The sequence below is a fragment of the Sus scrofa genome, chromosome 6 (assembly GCF_054392235.1).
Source record: "Sus scrofa isolate SSC_HxYL_T2T_F1_AM1 chromosome 6, Sscrofa_HxYL_maternal_Yorkshire_Landrace_v2.0, whole genome shotgun sequence".
Taxonomy (NCBI): domain Eukaryota; kingdom Metazoa; phylum Chordata; class Mammalia; order Artiodactyla; family Suidae; genus Sus; species Sus scrofa.
In genome coordinates, this window is record NC_139388.1 from 33,365,765 (window position 1) to 33,384,108 (window position 18,344).

An 18,344-nucleotide genomic window follows, 5' to 3' on the forward strand; every position below is an offset into this window, starting at 1 on the left:
GTAAGTCCGGACATCCTTTCACTTGTCTACGGTGCACAGCGGACCTCCTCTTGTCTCAACCTCTTCATCTAGGTCATGCTCCAGGGCCATAGCCCTTCCCCATCATGCAAGCGCATTTAAGGGGTCTCTCCAAATACCAGAAGCTTTTCTCCTCTGTGTGGAAATCTCCCAAGGGGCCAGCCGGCTGCCACCACAGCGACTTTTAAGCCCACCTTCTTTTTCCCCTTCCATCAAATATAGGTCTTAATGGCCTGTGCACAGGCCTGAGAGTCATGTGCAGTAGGGGCTGTGTCTAGTTCATCTCTGTCCTCAGCTCCACCTCCAGGCCTGGCCTGGGGCAAATGATGGAGGAAGGGGCTCAAAGCTGCCACATCCATTGCTGCCTGGGCAGGCAGGCCAGGGCTGGGAAGTCACACCCAGGCACACAGCTGCCATGCTGCTGATCCTAAGTTCCCCATTGTGGCAGAGGGGAACCAAACCTGACTAGTATCCATAGGGACTCGGGATCAATCCCTGACCTCGCTCAGTGGGTTAAGGATCTGGTGTTGCCGTGAACTGTGGTGTAGGTTGCAGATGAGGCTCAGATTCCATGTTGGTATGGCTGTGGTGTAGGTGGTGGCCGTAGATCTGATTGGACCCCTAGCCTCAGAACTTCCATATGCTGCAGGTGCAGCCCTTAAAAAACAAACAAACAAACAAAAAAAAAAAACCCTCTCTGGTTCCAGAGCCCCAAGGGGCTTCCTGGAAGAATCTAGTTCCAGCCCCTCCTCCCTAAATATTGCTTGTGCCCCACCCCCTTCTGCTCCCCCACATCAAGGCTCCTCCCTAGAAATTGCTCTTGATTCCACATCAGAGCCGTAGCCCTGAGACTGCACGGGCAGAGAAAGGAGCGAGGAGAACATGTATTGGAATCCCAGCTCCCCTTGTGCCCAAGGAGCCAACCTGTGTCCGTTTCATCTCCCCAGGCCTCAGTTTCCACCGCTGCGGAGTAAGGAGCATAATAAATAGTACCCCCTCTGATGTCCTCGCTGTGGGGCTTAAGGGAGCCATTCCACGCTTCGCACTCAGCGCAATGCTTGGCACACGGTAAGCACGCATGCACGACAGTCACCTCTCTGACCCCCTGGCCTGCGGGGGCGGGGGGGGGATATTTTTCTGGATGAAGAGGACAGACGGAGCAGCTGGTCCTCAGATTGTGCCTGAGACCCTGTGCTGGGATCCCATTGACACTTGGTTGCACAGGGCCTTTCCATTCCCAGCAGCACGAGAGGGACTGGAATCCCTCTGCTCAGAGAAGGAGAATCTTGAGGTTTTCAAGTGTAAATGACCTTCAAGGCTGGAGCAGTCGAGTCAAGTGTGCACACACACATCTCTTGAAACAGATCCCTGTCTCAGAGGCAAAGCCCCAGCTCCCACCCCCCAGCCTGGGCCCGGACTGGAGTCTGTGTAGTGACAGTAATGCAAAGAGGCAGAAAGCCTGCCTTCTTAAGTGTTTGCATAAAACTTGGGCTTTAGAGCAGTTTTAGTTTCCAGAAAAAGAGCCTTTGTGGATGCGCTGGGTCATAATGCTGTTTCAAAACATGCCTCACACCCTGTCTGGAAGAGCGCCCCCAGGGAGGGCGAGGTTCCTGCAGGATACTTCACAGGAGGACGGGAAGGGGAACGCTCTGTCCTCCAGGTTGGTGAGAATTCCTCGATTTACTTAAGCCCCAGGGACCAGCTCCGGCTGTTAGACCCACCTCGTGTTCTATCCCCAGCCCCACCTTCCTGCCCCCCCATCCTTTACTGGCTCGAAAGATGCTCTCAGAGTCCAGAGCCTCCACGTGGGTCCCCCAAGGAACAGCTGGGACTCAGCCAGCCAGCACCATCACTTCCCAGGCAGCAAACAGGACCCCAAGACGCCGACTGACATAAGCTTTCCAAAACTCTCCGGAGCCAGCTGGCCTTCCCTACTTCAGAACCAAATGCCAGGAAACTCTGGCTGGCCCGCCAAGTCCCCAGAACGGCGGGATGGAGGACTTGCTGACATGTGCCTTCGTCCTTCATTGGTCTGCTCCCCTCGCTCCCCGCCCTCCCCACCTGCACCAAGCACCGCGGCTCAGCAGAGCTGGCTGGGTCCATGCAGCGCTTAACACGAGGCTGAGAAAGCCAGCTCTGGCAGATTGCTGGATTCCTGCAAGGCCCATTCTCCACATGTGGCTGGCAATACACTGGATGGATGGTTCTGCATCCAAGCAGCCATCCCACATCCCGCTCCTTGTCAAAAAGGCAAGGCCGTAGCTCGTGGCTTGGTGAAAGCCGTGCTCCGTAGCCTCCCAGGATACACTCTGCTTCTCTGCTCCCTTCTTCCCAGGGCTGCACCATCACAACCTCCATGGCCCAAACAGATCTGGAACACCTTAGGCCCCCGCTTCCATCTGTGTCACAGCCCATCGGTGTCACGTACAACAACCAAGAGCAATTGAGAGGAAAGCAAAGTCTTCCTCGGCGTCTCCGAGGAAATCGCCGAGGAAATTCCAGGCTTATCGGCGGCAACACTTCTTGACACTCATTCCTCCATCTTTCACCCCACTTCTCGCTTCTCCCTCCGTCTCTCACACCAAAACAGCTTTAAGTTTTTTTCTCCTCTCTCTATACTCTCCAAACCTCCCCTGCTACCTTGCCTGATCTGCTTCCACGGATCCAGTCTTTCCTTCCATCCTAAGAATCTTTCCTGCAAAATCTCCCTAGTGAGGGCCGCTCCTGCAGCTAATTCTAATCCCCATATCAAAAGGCTCAAGAGCCTTGACGGCAGGCTCCGAATTTTCCAGCTCCCCACCCCGTGACTCCCAATTTACATGAACAATCTCGCCTGTCTTTACTGCTGTCACCCCTTAACCTGTCATGTACAAGCATGTTTTTCTAATGATGCAAAAAGAGCCAAACACCTCCTTTCTAGAAACTTACGGAAGGTTAAGCATTTGCTCAGCCATTAAAACTGTGTGTTAGAGCAATTTACATTTGTACTTGCAAGGACAACGTAACTAGCCTGGTAGAGAGCGTTTTACAGCATTTCTCCACTAATTCAAGCAGGCCAAAAGGAAGTACCACTGGCCATCTAGAACGAGTCTCCCTGATCTTTCTCCCTCTACCAAAGAAAAGGAAAGAAAAGAAAAAAACAGAAACAAAAAACACCTCTACCATCCCAGTCCCAACCTCTGGCTCAGGCTCACTTTAAGCGTCTGGGGAGACCCAGCCTCAGTGAGGAGCAGGGACATCCCAGGACTGAAAGCTTGCATGGCTCACATCGTCAAAGTCTGGTGTTCCTGTGAGTTTTGACTTGAGCTGAGGTCAGTGCAGGATGAGGGTGGGAAACATGCGTAAATGCTGACTGCCTGGAAGGTCTTTTCCATTTTGTCGTGTCGGCCGTGGGTCAGAGCGTCTCAGGGAATAAGCTGTAAGTGGAGGTGAGTCTTTCCATATGTCTCGCATGAAAATTGAAAATGATCAGCTAATGTAGTCCAGAATCCCTGCGAAAGATTTTTATTGTTTTGAAAGAGAAAAGGAAAAATGTAAGCCAGGTTGAACGTCACGGGCTTTCTAATCCAAATGAGCAAAGGAGGAGAACAAACTCACCCCTGAAATTTTTTTTTTTTTTCTTTTGACTGCAGCATGCAGTGGCTTAATGTGGGACCTAAGTTGCCAGATGAGGGATCAAACCCAGGCTGTAAGAGTGAAAGCACTGAATCCTAACCGCTAGACCACCAGGGAACTCCCCTCAGCCCTGAAATTAAGTCGAAGAGAGAGCTCAGTGGGCAATAAGTGGGGCTTTGAGTCCAAGTTAATAAGCACAATCGGATGGGGGAATAGGAATTCCAAAGCTTCCCTTTGACGGGAAGAGAGGGGCTGGTGAACTCCTGAGAGACCATTTGAAATAATTTTCTCAGTACTAGGGAATTTAATGTATATTGTACAAAAAGGTTGGGGAAGCCATTCTCTACCAGGACTGGCACTTCACAGTGGACTAGCTGACGATATTCCCCTATTCACCAGCAGAATTCCTCCCACAGATATATGATATATTCCACTGTTAGAGATTCTTTCCTTTGGAGTAAACATTGTTAACAATCATGAGTAGAGGAGTTCCTGCTGTACCATAGTGGGTTAAGACTCCAACTGCAGTGGCTTGGGTTGCTGCAGTGGCTTGGGTTGCTGCAGGTTTCCATAACAGACCAATCCCTGGTCTGGTGCAGTGACTTAAGAATCCAGCATTGCTGCAGCTACAGCATAAGTCACAGCTGAGGCTTGGATTCGGTCCCTGACCCAGAAACTTCCATATGCCTTGAGTGTGGCCAAAACAAAAAAGCAGTCTTGAGTAGAGAACACATTTCTTCCAAATCCCCCAAAGACTAAGAGTTACATTTTATTTTCAGCCTATTGTGGTGCCTCTACAGGAGCATAAGGGGCTATTTAGTTTCAGAATGACTCGGGTAATTATTTTTATTTCTAATTACAAGTGTGATACATGCTATACTGAATGAAATGATGTACTGTCTTGGATTTGCTTTAAAATAAGACAAAGGTGAGAGAGTAGGTGGGGATACAGATGAAACAAGACTGGCTATGAGCTGATAATGGTTGACGCTGACTGATGGGAGTTCATTATTCTATACTCTCTACTCTCGTAATGAAAATGTTTGCAATTTTCCATAACAGAAAGTATATTTTTAGAAAGGAAGAAAATAAGACCACAATACAAAATACACTTTTGTTGCTTATCCAAAATTATTAAAAATTATTGAAAATGTTTTAACCTGGAATGTTAATCATCTATAATACTATTTCCCCTCCCCATCCAGAGATTACTGCTGTAAATAACTAGTATCTGAAAAAAGATTTTTTTTTTCAATCCCAGAATTCTAAAGTCAAAAAGAGCCTTAGGGAATTCCTGTTGTGGCTCAGCAGGTTAAGAACCCTACTAGCATCCATGCGGATGCGGGTTCAATCCGTGGCCCCACTCAGTGGGTTAAGGATTCAGCATTTGCCTTGGGTGGCAGTGTTGGTCACAGACACGGCACAGATCTGGTGTTGCTGTGGCTGTGGCATTGGCCGACAGCTGCAGCTGCAATTTGATTCCTAGCCTGGGAACTTCTATAGGCTGCAGGGGCAAAAAGAAAGGAAGGAAGGGAGGGAAGAAGAAAAAGAAAGAAAAAGAAAGGCAGAAAGAACCTTAGAAGCTATCTAAGGATGACCAGCATCTTCACCTGTGAGGGAGCCGAGGGCTAGAGGTTAGGGTAGATGAGGGTGAGATGGGCTCCAGAGTGGAGTCCAGGTCTGCCGCCCTGTGCCCAGTCTCCCCTGAGCCTGGCAGAGGTGGTTTTTCTCAAGCCCACACTTGGCTACTTCCCTAGCTCACAGTCTTTCTATGCTAAGCAGCAAGAGACATACATGACAGTCAAGCCAAAGGATGAGGGCTTTGCATCCCAAACAGGAAGTAGATTCCACAGAGCCCTGTGATGAAGGCAGGAGACCAGCTCCCATTTTCCTCCATGTGGGGGCTAAAAAGGCTGTTTATGCTCTTTGCAGAGATCAAAGTGTGAACTCATATCCCCACCACAACCCCTGGACACCCGTGAACAGTTCCATTTGGCAGCTGTAGTGATCGTTAGCATAAGACCTGTTGAAACCGGGAAGTTTAATTGGGAAGGAAAAGCAAATCCCAACCCTTTGACTCCAAGTGTCCTGATCTTGGGTAAAGAGGAGGAAAAGAGCTAAGGTAAACCTCAGGGTCACCCCACCTGGATGGAGAGACCCAACAGCAGGGGTGCCATCAGTCTTGCTCCCCTGCCACTTCTTAGGTCCACGCGACCAGATTCCAGGGCTGTATCTGCCAAAAACCTGAGATTTCAGTAAAGTCGGAAAAGAGCTATCAAGCTCTATGATATAAAGGCCACCCCAGAGGTCACCTTGTGCCCCACCTCGCCCCCACGTCATACCAAAGCCAGCTAAAGCTCCCCTCCAGATACGCACCCATGTCTCGCCTCTTAAGATCCAAAGGAGCCCTTCATTCAATTATCCTTAACTAGCCATCCTCATAAGAAGTTCACATGCGACCTACAGGCTTTGCAGGATGGACAGAAGCACGAAGGGCAATTGCTCTAGAGATTGCATTTCAGCATTTCAGTCAAAGTTGCTACAAACAGTAGCACTCACTGACCATGATAATGTATGTATTAGTTTCCTGTTGCTGCTGTAACAAATTATTCCAAACGTAGTAGCTTAAGTTTATTATCACATAGTTGTAGTTATCTACTACTTCTGGTGGGCTTGACTGGTTCTTCTGCTTCACATCTCTCAAGGCCATAGTCAAAGTGTTGACCAGCCTGGGTGCTTATCTGGAGACTCGAGTTCATACAGTTGTTGGCAGATCAGTTCCTTGCAATTGTAAGGCTGAGGTCCCCATCTCCTTGCTGGCCGTCAGCTCTCAGCTCCAACTTAAGGCTTGTCTTGTCACATTGCCAGGTGGACCAAATCTGCTGCACCAGCCTCCCTGGCAGGAGACACTGGTGGATGGGATGCCACAAGCTGAGCAAGGCCCATTCCCTGCCTTTAAGCGGCTACCATGGAGAGGGAGGCAGACAAAGAGAGGGACACAGATGGAGGTGGCACCTGCAAACCCAGATGAAAAGAACATGCAGTTTTCCTCTTTCAGCAAATAAATTGAATTTAAAGCATGGTCCCCCATTCCCTTTCTTCCTGGTGCTTCTGAAGTCTTTTTGTGGGGGAGCTTATGAGACCCAGGCTCTGAGAAAGGGGGCATATCAGGTCCAGGGCATTACCTGCTTGTGATGGAATCACCTGAGAGCGTTCCACTACCCCACTGGTGTCAGTCCCTGTGGCTTCCTACTGAATCCTTCCTTGTTCCTTCCCAAGAGCCTCTTGTGAGTTTGTATTGATTTGGGTTTCTCCAGAATTAGACCACACGATAGTTTATTTGGGGGTGATCCCCCAAACCACTAGGGGAGTACAGGAGTGAGACAGAGAAGGGAAGGAAGCTGACACAGAGTGTGTTATCACAGTGCCTGGTGGGCAGGTGGAGCTCAGTCTTGCCAGGGAACCCTGGGAAACCTGTAGAGTGATTCCACCTAAAGGGCAAGAGAGCTGGGGTATTGATCCACCAGCTCCATCAGTCATGTGGTCAGGGCTGCTGTGGTATCAGTTTCCTGGCACACTGACCTGCCATGTGCATGGGCAGAGCCACCAGAGCAATCCCTCTGGCAAAGAGACACGGGGGCTGGCAGCTGGCAGTCATGCCAGCAAGCAAGGAGAAGGTACACCCAAGGGCCCCAGGGGCTGGGGGACGCCGACTGCTTCTGCTTCAAGGCCGAATTCTGTGTGTCCCCGAGACTGGAAACTAACTCTGCAAGGCTGTCTAAGGCCTCTTCTGCTTAGACCCTCCTGCAGCTGGTCTGCCACCGGGCTCTCCAAGCTCACCCAGGACGCCAAGCTCCAGAGCCCTCTGTGTGGGGACCAGAAGTTTCCCACCTACCATGGGGCAGGACCACGGCCCCCTCTCAAGGGCCCATCAGCTTCTACACTTCCATCTTCATCATCTCTCCCTCTGCCTTCCCCCGACCTGGCCTGAGGACCTGCCATCTGACCGCAGGGATGCCAAGACATCCGCTTTCCCCAGTGCATAGTCATCTGAAGCTATTGCTTTTGCCAGGGACCTGCCCATCACCCCCAGAGGTAGGCAGTCACCTCGGCAACTCAGGACCCAAGTAGCCAGCCCTCTTTCTCCTGAAACACAGAGCTTAGGAAGCATGTACAAGGAAATACAGGAAACCCTTTAGAGGACGTGCCCCCGAGTAGCCAGAACCCAAGGCAAATACATCGTGGGCCACTGCGAAGTCAGTCCTTCCAGGAGAAGAGTTGAATCCCACTGGGGGCAACCAAAGAAAGCTGCCGGGAAAGAGGTGGGAGGTGCCGTGGGCCTGGAGGGATGCGGGAGCGCCCAGCCCTTAGAGCTAGAGGTGCATCAAGACAGGCGCATCAAGGCGCTCTTGCCCTCTACACCCCCCGCCCCCCCAGGCCTGTGCTTAGGGCGCCAGGGCAGGGGGAGCGAGAAAGGAGACCCCACACGCCTGGGAATGTCAGGCCAAGGTCGGACTTCCCAGAATGACGGCAGGGCGGGAGCCATGGAATATTTGGGAGGAAAGAAGTGATGTGATAAGATACAGTAGGCCAGTGGGATGACACAGCGAAAAGGCTTTTGTCCCCAGACGCTGGCTCCAAGGAGCTGTGTGTGCAAAGGTGGGGGGGGGGGTGGAGGGGGGTGGAAATGAAGAGAGAAGACAAAAATCAGAAAGAAATCTGAGAGATCAACCAAGCCAGAGAGGCTTTTGAAGCCGTTTAGGGGTCCTCCAGTTTCTCAAGTGACAAGGAGGAGGGGGCGCCCGCCCCGCTCACGGAGGCCCGGGGCGCGGGTGCGGACCCCGCGCTGAGCTCCGCTCCCGCGGCCAGGACGCCAGGTGAGGCCCGCGCCCCTGAGTGAGTGGCTCTTGTGAAAAGATTGTAAGAGATCGCGAAGAGCCCGACTCGGCCGGCTGTTCTAAGTGAATTCACCCTCCCAGGTGGGACTGACAGCGCTGGGATGCCCGCGAGCGGAGAAATTGTCAGAGAGGGAGGTGAGCGAAGGTGATAATTGCTGCGAGAATGGAAGCGGAGTCCGCCCCAAAGCCGGCATCGTGGCTTCGGAGAAAATAAGAAGGTCTGAGTTTGCTGGTTGTTCACACTCAGAAGGGAAAGCCAGAAAACTTCCAAACATCTGGCTCTCAGCGCACAAAACCCCCACCCGGCTCGCGGGGACCCTATTTAGTAATGTTCTGGCTCCATCTACAGCCTGCAGAGGGATCCTCGCCGCGAGACTCAGCAACAGCCGAGCCTAGGAGCCTCCCTCGCTCAGGGCAACGCATGTTAATCAAGCCTTTGCCTGTCTGTGCGTTTATTCAAGGCAGACCTGGAACGATGCTGGAAGTTATTTATTTCAGGCTGCGTCTACAACAGCAGCTGTTCAGATTATTCTAGAGCCCTTTCAGCCAAAATTGGTTTGGAGTTTCTATTTTAAACCACTGTTTGTTATGAATTGAGTTTTTTGTTTTTACTTTTTTATCCTATTTTAACAATGGACCGCGTAAAAGCCCTCAAAATAGCAAGAGCACATTTTCTTTCATTCATTCAACAAACACTCAGCCCCTCCCCTGGGTCAGGTTCTGTGATAAGCACAGGATAAGTCAGGTCTGAATATATCCCATAATTTGCTCATCAGAGAGAACTTTTGCTGCTTCCTCTGAAGTGTTTCTACACAAGTCAAGGAAGAAGAAGAAGAGCCAAGGTCACCAGTGGATGATGGAACAACTTTCGTACAACAGGGAAAATAAAATCCTTTGGCTCATGACAAAATGGAGGCTGGACGTCAGTTCTGTAAAAGTCAGTAAGGTTTTTTTCCCCCATTGGAAGTGTAATTAGCTTTTTTCTTATTAAAAAAGTAATAGGGAGTTCCCATCATGGCACAGCGGAAATGAATCTGACTAGGAACCATGAGGTTTCAGGTTCGATCCCTGGCCCCGCTCAGTGGGTTAAGGATCTGGTGTTGCCATGAGCTGTGGTGTGGGTCACAGACCTGGCTCAGATCCTGCATTGCTGTGGCTGTGGTATAGGCCAGCAGCTGTAGCTCCAATTAGACCCCTAGCCTGGGAACCTCCATATGCTGCAAGTGCAGCCCTAAAAAGCAAAATCAGCAGCAGCAGCAGCTTTGTGTAGAAAACTTGGAAAACCAGGAAAAAAGGAATAGAAAAATTGAAGACATTCATAATCCCATTAGCCAAAGATCACCACGGTCACTGTTTAAAGTGGTTCTGCTCTACTGCTATCTTTATAAAACTGGTACTGAATTTTCACTAACCCATCGGAGATAAAGTCTCCTGTGTCCCCCTGCGTGTTCTTTGGACATGATTTTGAATGGCTGCAGGTGGTCTTTCATAGGAATGAACTGTAATTTACTGGATACAAGATTTCCAGTTTTTCACAATTATAAGCTTTATACACCTGTTCCTTCAGATGAAACCCTAGCGGTAGAACTTCTGGATCAAAGAAAGTGTGAACCTTCCAGGCCTCTGAGACCCATCCAGCATCATCATCCTCCCCAAATTTCATATCACATCTGAACCAAAATCTAACTTCAAGGACCCTGAGTGTTGGCCATTCCAGAACCAGTGTGGCGTGATTCTGAGGGGTGCTCCTCTGGGTGAAGGGGGTGCTTAGCTGAGCATCCCAGCTGCAGGGATTGAGAGTGATACGGAAGGAATAGTTCTTGCTAAAGTCCTGACCTCATGCGTGATGTAGGCTGGGATGCCTCTGGAAGACAGGCAGCAAGATATGTTTTGGAGCTGGTCCCTATGTGACCAAAGGCTCGGATTAGGAAGATCGGATCACTGTGTTCCTCTTCATCACCCCAGTCCCGCCACTTGCCATGATTTATCATCACCCCTGTTTTGTTTTGCCTTCTCCCGCATCGTGTCCACAGTTTCTTCCCACAGATGCTTTGCCTTGTCCTGCCCGTCTCATCAGGCTGAGCCGGTTCCTCTGGAGGCCTCAGAACAGTGTAAGAGGCAACTGCATTCAGCAGGTCTTTGGGGAAACCCTGCACCCCTCAAACGTGAGGCACCACCTGCAGGGTCAGTGCCCCGGCTTGCAGACCATTTTCCTTGGAATCGAAACATGCTGCTTTTATCCCTCGAGTCACTGGGTTCCCATAGGGTGGAAACAATTGGAAGGAAGGTGAAAGGCATCTCTTAGGAGCTGGGAGTGCCACAGCCCAAGTTAATTGGGGGTTAATTTGGGAACAATAGGGGACAGAAACAACTGGCCTCAGGTGAAAAGGAGAAATTAAACTTTGGTTCTTTGATCTTAGGGCTGCCTAATGGACACCTCAGTCACCAAGAAAAGGGAACAAGCTGGGAACCCCAGACCATCAGAACCAAATGTAACGTGAGTGGAGGGCGAGGCAGAGACAAGAGCTGCCCAAGGTTGTGGCCAGAGATGGGCTGGAGGGAGACCTACCTTTCTGACTGCAGGCCCAGTCATTCCATGTTGACCGAAAGAGGGTGCTTTTTACTCTGGAAGTAAAATGCGACTGCCCTGGGTGTTGGTGAGTGAGAAGACACCCAGAAAGGGAGGTGGAAAGGGGGAGCCAGGAGCAGCAGAAACCGGTCGGTGCTCTTTTGCGTTGATTCATGCTGCTGGTGAACAGGAGGCGAAGGTGAATGGTTGCTTTCAAACCCACAGTTCCTGACCTGCAGAGCAGGGTGGCATGGGCGTCACCCAAACGCTTCTGTTTTTATTGACTGTTCTTATCGCCTCGACAGCTTTACAGTTTCTTTTTTTTAGGGCAGCATGTGGGGCATGTGGACGTTCCCAGGCCAGAGGTCAAATCAGAGCTGCAGCAACACAGGATCCGAGCCATGTCTGCGACCTACACCACAGCTCATGGCAACGCCAGGTCCTTAACCCACTGAGCAAGGCCAGGGATCGAACCCACATCCTCATGGATCCTAGTTGGGTTCATTACCACTGAGCCACAATGGGAACGCCCACAGTTTCTCTATGATGCACGTGCATCGTGCAGAGAGTGAGGGTGAGGCTCTGAGATGGTGTTGCATCTGACCTGCCGTGCTGGCCAGCCTCTTCCATGAGTCCCCTTTGCCTGTGGTGGAGCTGGAGGGGTGGCTGGGGGACAGGGCTGCTCACCTGCATGGTGCACCCCTCCTCCCCCTGGGGGCCGGGCCCTGAGGGGTAGAGCTTCTTATAGGCTTTCAGTTAATCACTCTCTCTTTTTCATCCCAATGGTGAAACCACTAGGGCGGCTTGAGGTGGGGATAGTGTCCTTATTACAGATGAAAAATCCACACCTAAGTAGCTCACAGGACTCCTGAGCATAGCAGACAAAACAGCAAAGGTCGTAATTATGCTGATAGAACTAACTTATATAGTCACACACCTTCTACCAGTCCATCTCTAAGCCAAATGGCTTTGTACTTGAGGCAACGATGAAATAAAATATGTTGAAGCTGGCATTTCAATAGCTTCAAGGTTCTGAAGACAGCTGAGCACTCCCCCACTTTTCTGAGCTATCATTTCCCCAGCGGGGAATGAAGGGGAATCATTTTGCCTTATTTCCCATGGTCCATCACCACCTGCTTCTCAGGGATATTGTGCCAAGAGGTATTCGCAGTGTTTCCCAAACTTGTCTGATGCCAAGCCTCACCTGGGAAACTTGTTGAAATACACACTCCCTGGACTTGATGAATCAGCAGTTCTAGGATGGCCTGGGTAACTGTAGTTTAAGGAAAAAAAACTCCCAGCTGATTGTTGTGCTTGGGTGATTGGGCACGTTTGGGAAATATTGGGACAGTTCTTATCAAATCCTTTAATGTTTCAGAAGACGCTAAGCTTTATTATCATTATCATCGCAGGCTAGGATCACCAGCATTCACAGATAAAAATGCCGATGTCCAGTTAAATGTGAATTTCAGATAAACATGGAATTTTTTTTGGTTTTTGTTTGCTTTTGCTTTTTAGGGCCAAACCTGAGGCATATGGAAGTTCCCAAGCTAGGGGGTCAAATCGGAGCTACAGCTGCCAGCCTACACCACAGCCACAGCAATGCCAGATCTGAGCTGTGTCTGCGACCTACACCACAGCTCGTGGCAGCGCCAGATCCTTGACACACTGAGGAAGACCAGGGATTGAACCTGAGTCCTCATGGCTACTAGTCGGGTTCATTTCTGTTGCACCACAGCAGGAACTCCCAAGGAATGATTTTTTTTTTTTAAGTATAAGTACCACTCAAGCAATATTTAGGATATACTTATGCTAAAGCTTTATTTTTTATCTGGCAACATGGTCTGGTGCTGTGCACCTCATTTATTGTGTAATATGGAAAAGTCTACTTTTTAGAAAAGTCTAATTTTCTCAAAATTTCTTAGAGAAAAGTCTAATTTTTAAAAAGAGCAAACACATCGGTGATGGAAGTTGGTCTCTTTTGCATCGCTCTCTCTCGCCTCTCAGCTCATCATTCTTTTTCCTTGGTCCCAGCTTGCCTGCCTGCTAGGAAGAGGAAGCCCTAGCAGCTGGCGCTTCATCATTCTGACCAAAAAAAAAAAGAAAAGAAAAGAAAAAGCTCCTGTTACTGATGAAGACAAAGAAACCGCTGCTTTTAAAGATAAAATACAGAGGATTGAAAGCACAGCTTTGCATTCTGCTTGTTTAGAGCTAATGAGACAAGGAGGCAGGTGTACCTGTTAACGCCATTCACTTGCCAGTGAATTGGTTGATTTCAAAATATTTAAGTTCTTCAAAGCTAAACACATTTTTTTTCCTCTGGCAAAATTTCCCCGGGGCCACCTAGCACCCCCATGGGGTGGAGGCTGCCTCTGTCAGATGATGACAAGGGGGCAGGTTCTTCCCAACACAGATAGATATGTCCTCACTCTGCAGCTGGAAAGGTTTCCAATGGCACCAATTTGGAAATCCCACTGTCAGTTATAACACAGACCCCCCCCCCATTCCACCCAGGTGAGAGGAGGAGGGAAAATGTAGAGATGAGTCTGAAAATCCCAAGGACTGTATGGTCTAAGAATGAAATGTTTTCTAAATCAAATTAAGCTACCCGGAGAAAATTGAGGAGAAAGTCCTTAAGGTGACTTTTAAATGAAAATGAAATGTCTGCTAGTAAGTTACAGAGGTGCATTGATACCGAGTGGCAGTCTTGTATCTCATTAATTTCAAACATAGATTTTTATGTGAGGCTATTTGATTATAATTTGATTATCTGACCCTGTAATTAAAGTTTATTGCCAATTTGGAAGCTTACATGTAAAATGAACTGGTTTTCTTCAAAGCAATATACAATCCTTCGGACTCATTGACTTCTGGTTTTGCATTTAAATGGAAAAGTCAGTTATAACGTGACAAACAGGTTGGGGTTTTGATCATTAATCCTGCTAAAGCAATATTCATAAATTCAATTCTGAATCAGTTGGAATACTTTTCTTTTATTAGTTTCTGTGTTATTAAATGAGATTGTTTCTGACTAATATATTTCTGGACTCAAACTGTAGCTCCGAGCTGTTATTCAAATCAAATAACATGCCCCTTACTTGTGCCTCGCACTAATAAATGCCAACTTGTGATACATTTGCAAGAGACTGTCAGCAATATTAAAGGAGGCAATAACGCCGTGGAGGTCTCGAATTGAGCTGATTTTTCTAAGGGCTGATATTCGTCATTGTTCTTAAAAAAAAAAAAAATAGATACCCAAACCTTTTAGTCTTAAAACCAAAAGCCTGCTTTGATTCATAGACATATGATTCTCTCATACTTAAACAGCCAAGATATTAGAATTAGAAAATTCATAACTTTGGGGTCGTAGGTAAGAGAAGTAGGGGGCTGATTTCAGAGCAGAATCTAAACTATATTGAGGAAAAAGAGTGCCACTTAACCAGGGAAACAGCTGGCTCTTTCTTTCCAATAGTTAAATGAGGAGAGGCTGTGTTGCTTTTGAAATTAGAAAAACTACTCACAAGTCTTTGCTGGGTTTTCATCAAAAAGAGGTCTTGGAGCCCCTCTTTTCTGGTCCCATGGTACAGATGAGGAAACCGAAGCCCAAAGAGAGGTCAGCCCGTCAGTGACACAGCAAGTTGGGGGGCAAATCCCAAATGGTAACCCTCTGCAATTTTCCCAACGCACTCCCCACCATCCACCCAACCAAAGGCTCGCAAATATTTGTGGAAACTTCACAGCAGCTGGAATCAGAGGCCCAGCTCTACCACTCCAGCGTTTTGACCTTCAGCAGATCAATCACCTAACACCCTGAGGCTCCGCCGTCCAGGCGGAGCTTACACCTGCCCTTTCACCCTGTTTCCAGAAGGTAATGAGACCTAATAAACACAAAGCTCAGGGGACTTATAATCCTTTTTAAAGTTCAATGGCTTTATTGAGATATGATAGGCAAACAATAAACTGTGCATATTTCAAACTTATTATTTTGGACAATTCCCTCCTTCCTGTCTTTGGGCCTCAGATCATCCTCTGGACTGAACAGGCTGTTGGCTGTTCACTCCCTTCCTCTCTCTGGAGACCCTACATATTTGCGTTGTTTTCTATAGTTTGCCCATTTTGCATCAGCTGTTCCGGGGGCGGGGGGGACTCGGGGTGGGGTTGCCCAGTTTCCTCCTGCCCACACAATCACCACCCGGCAGGATTGTCCTTCCTGCCTCAGGAAGACATTGGTCAAGCTGGCTCCTAGAAACCCAGAGTCTGCGTTTCTAGAAACGGGAGATCTTTCCTCTACTTGCAGCTCCCCTCTTTCCACATCCTACCACGGGCTTGATTTCGCACCCACTGCGCCAGCTGGGCTCCTGGATCCCAGGCTGGGGCCGCTGAGTCTCCAAGGCAGGAACTACCTGCCCAACAGGTGCCAGGTGTGGAGGGGCTGACCACGCAGGCGCACCCCCGACAGTGCCCGTGGCCTCAGCAGGTGCTGCCCACTTCTCAACATCAGGAAGCAGGTGCCACTACTGAGCATTTACCCCGGGGCCCGCCTCCCACTCCCAGGGATCCACGTCGTCCCTCCCCTTCCGGTCAGGCTGCCCAGGCCACTGTTGTTAACCTGCAGCGCGGTAAACCAAGGCTGGGAGAGCTGCTTATCGCCGTCTTCCTCCATCCTTCTGCTCTGCAGATTTTGACCAAGGTGAGGAGAGCTTCCAGGAAGGGGGCGGCGGGAACGCTTGAGGCGGTAGGTGTGACGCGTGGAGAGGAGGGGTCCGGATGGTGGATTTGGGCTGTCGGTGAACCTGCGTCTACTTGAGCACGAGCCTCTTCTGCAGGGCCTGTGGGTCTCCCTGGGGAGACCCAGCCTGCACCCTTCCCACTCGGTGGGCCACTCAGGAGCCAGACCAGGCTGCGCCCCAGGCTGTGGCGTGGCAGCTTCAGAGAGAACAGAGGTGACTGAGGTTCCAGGTCCAGCCCCAGCGGGTCGCTGATACCAGCAAGGCGGGGCCTCTTCCAAAGAGCAGCTGCAGCGTCTCTGCCACGTGGTCCTCATTTTGCTGCTTAGGAGGAATGTATTTCCGACACTCAACGGTGTGTCTACCTTACTCTGCGATTATGCACCCTGCTTTATTTTATACGCATATAATTGTCTATAAAAATTCACCATTTGACAGTGTAGAATTTAGTGGGTTTTCGTATATTCACAAGATTGTGCAACCATCACGGCTATCTACTGCCGGCCCAGAGTCAAGGTAGACACAGTAGGTCTGGATAATAATAATGATGATCATGGTGATACCAGTGCTACCACTGAGCACTTACTGTATACCAGCTACTGGGCTGAGTACTTTACCTATTATTTCATCCTCGGCTCCCACCCCACCCGAAACAGGTGGCCCTAATTGTCATCCTCCTTGTGTGGCTGAGGGAACCGAGGTGCAGAGAGATGGAGCCGGCAGCTCTTCATCGTTGGGTTCGACCCCAGGGCGATGCCTGCTCTTCCCCTCCACTGCTTCTAAAGGATCTCTTTCCTGTGGAGTTTGGAAAGACCTCCCAATGCCTGCCATTGAAACTGACTTTTTTTGGTTCTTAATTGTTAAGAACACAAAAGTTATCATTTTAACTAAAGTAGGTAATTCCATGGCATTGTGTACCTTCAGGGTTTTGTGCAACCATCCCCACCACCATCCATCTCAAGAACTTTGTCATCTTCCCAAACTGAAACTCTGTATCCATCAAAAATAACTCCCCGGCCCACCCCCTTTCCCCCAGCCTTGGGTGACTGCTTCTACATTCTGTCTCTCTGAAGTTGCTCCTTCTAAGTAGCTCATGAAAGTGGAACCATACAATATTTTCCTTTTGTTTCTGGCTTGTTTCACTTAGCACAATGTCTTCAGGGCATGTTGTGTAGCATGCGTCATAATCGCATTCCTTTTTATGACTGAATCATATTCCATTGTATGTATAGGCTGCATTTTGTTCATTCATTGGTGGACAATTCTACGTCTTGGCCGTTGTGAACAATGCTGCTAGGAACGTATGTATACATAGACTTGTCTGAGAAACTTTTCAGTTCTTCTGGATGTATATCTAGGAGTGGAATTGCATTCCTTGGTTATATAGGAATCAAAGTTAGTTAAACTGAATCAGTTGGAATAGTTTTTTTAGCTTCTGTGTTATTAAATGAATCAAAGTTATATAGGAATCAAAGTTAGTTAAACTGAATCAGTTGGAATAGTTTTTTTAGCTTCTGTGTTATTAAATGAGATTGTTTCTGACTAATACATTTTGAGGAGCCGCCATACTGTTTTTCACGGTGCACCATTTTCCATTCCCGCCAACACTGCAGAGGGTTCTAGTTTCTCTACCTCATCGCCAGTATTTTTTCGTCTTTTGATAACAGCCGTCTTAATGGGTATGAAGTGGTATCTCATTGTGGTTTTGATTTGTATTTCCCTAATGACTAATGACTGTCAAGAATGTAGCTTCTGGCTGATTCATTTTTAAATATCACAAAATGGAAAAGAGGGAATTGGGGGGGGTGGGGTGGAGACAGGGCGTTATCTGGGACAAAGGGTCCGAAGATAGTGGGACCAGACTGAGTGCCAATCTGGCCATGAGTAAGGGCATGCATTGGGCTAAATCTACCTCTTTGTTTGCCATTTTCCTGAGCCAGTCTTCCCAGCCTCGGCTGCCTCGCAGAATCACTTGGGGCTCTTTCAAAACCATGAAGGCCACCTGCACCCCCCAGAGCTTTGGATGTGAGCACAGGTGGGGCCAGCTTCAGTGGTTCCAGACACTACCCCTGGTGGTTCTCTTGGGCAGCCAGGACTGAGGGCCACTGCCCTAAGAAAACCTTAGCAGAAGGCAACAGCCCCCCCACCCTGGCTTGTTTACAAAGCTATGTTCCCTCCAAGCCTTTTTTTTTTTTTTTTTGGCAACAGCTTTATTATGATATTACATGCCACATCAGTTTTAGAATATCATCATCACCTCAAAAGGAAACTCCATCACCCCTCAATCCTATCCTATCCTGCCCACCCCTGGCAGCTGCTAATCTGCTTTCTATGAATTTGTCTCCTCTAGACATTTCATATAGATAGTCATACCACATGTGACCTTTTGTGTCTGCCTTCTTTCATTTAACGCAATGTTTTCAAGGCTCACCCACATTGGAGAATGTTCCTTTTTAATGGCTAAATAATATTCTAGCAGATGAATAGACCACAATTTCTCTGCCCATTCATCAGCTG

The 18,344-nt window shown here is 48.9% G+C and overlaps 2 protein-coding genes and 1 long non-coding RNA gene across 4 annotated transcripts in view; 2 read left to right on the forward strand and 1 right to left on the reverse strand.

Moving 5' to 3' along the window:
- The window catches only part of RPGRIP1L (RPGRIP1 like), a 343,331-nt gene that overhangs the window by 125,139 nt on the left and 199,848 nt on the right, over positions 1-18,344 (forward strand). The gene's annotated exons all lie outside the window — the stretch shown is intronic.
- On the reverse strand, positions 12,894-14,862 carry LOC110260953 (uncharacterized). Its single transcript, XR_002344597.2, has 2 exons — positions 14,622-14,862; positions 12,894-13,185 (listed from the first exon to the last, which is right to left on the reverse strand). It is a non-coding gene; the product is annotated as an uncharacterized LOC110260953 (long non-coding RNA).
- AKTIP (AKT interacting protein) overlaps positions 15,701-18,344 on the forward strand; it is a 52,036-nt gene continuing 49,392 nt past the window's right edge. For both annotated transcript variants that reach the window (XM_021093426.2, XM_084958467.1), the window contains exon 1: positions 15,701-15,790. The gene's annotated coding sequence lies outside the window, so the exon portion shown is untranslated. The remainder of the gene's footprint in view (positions 15,791-18,344) is intronic.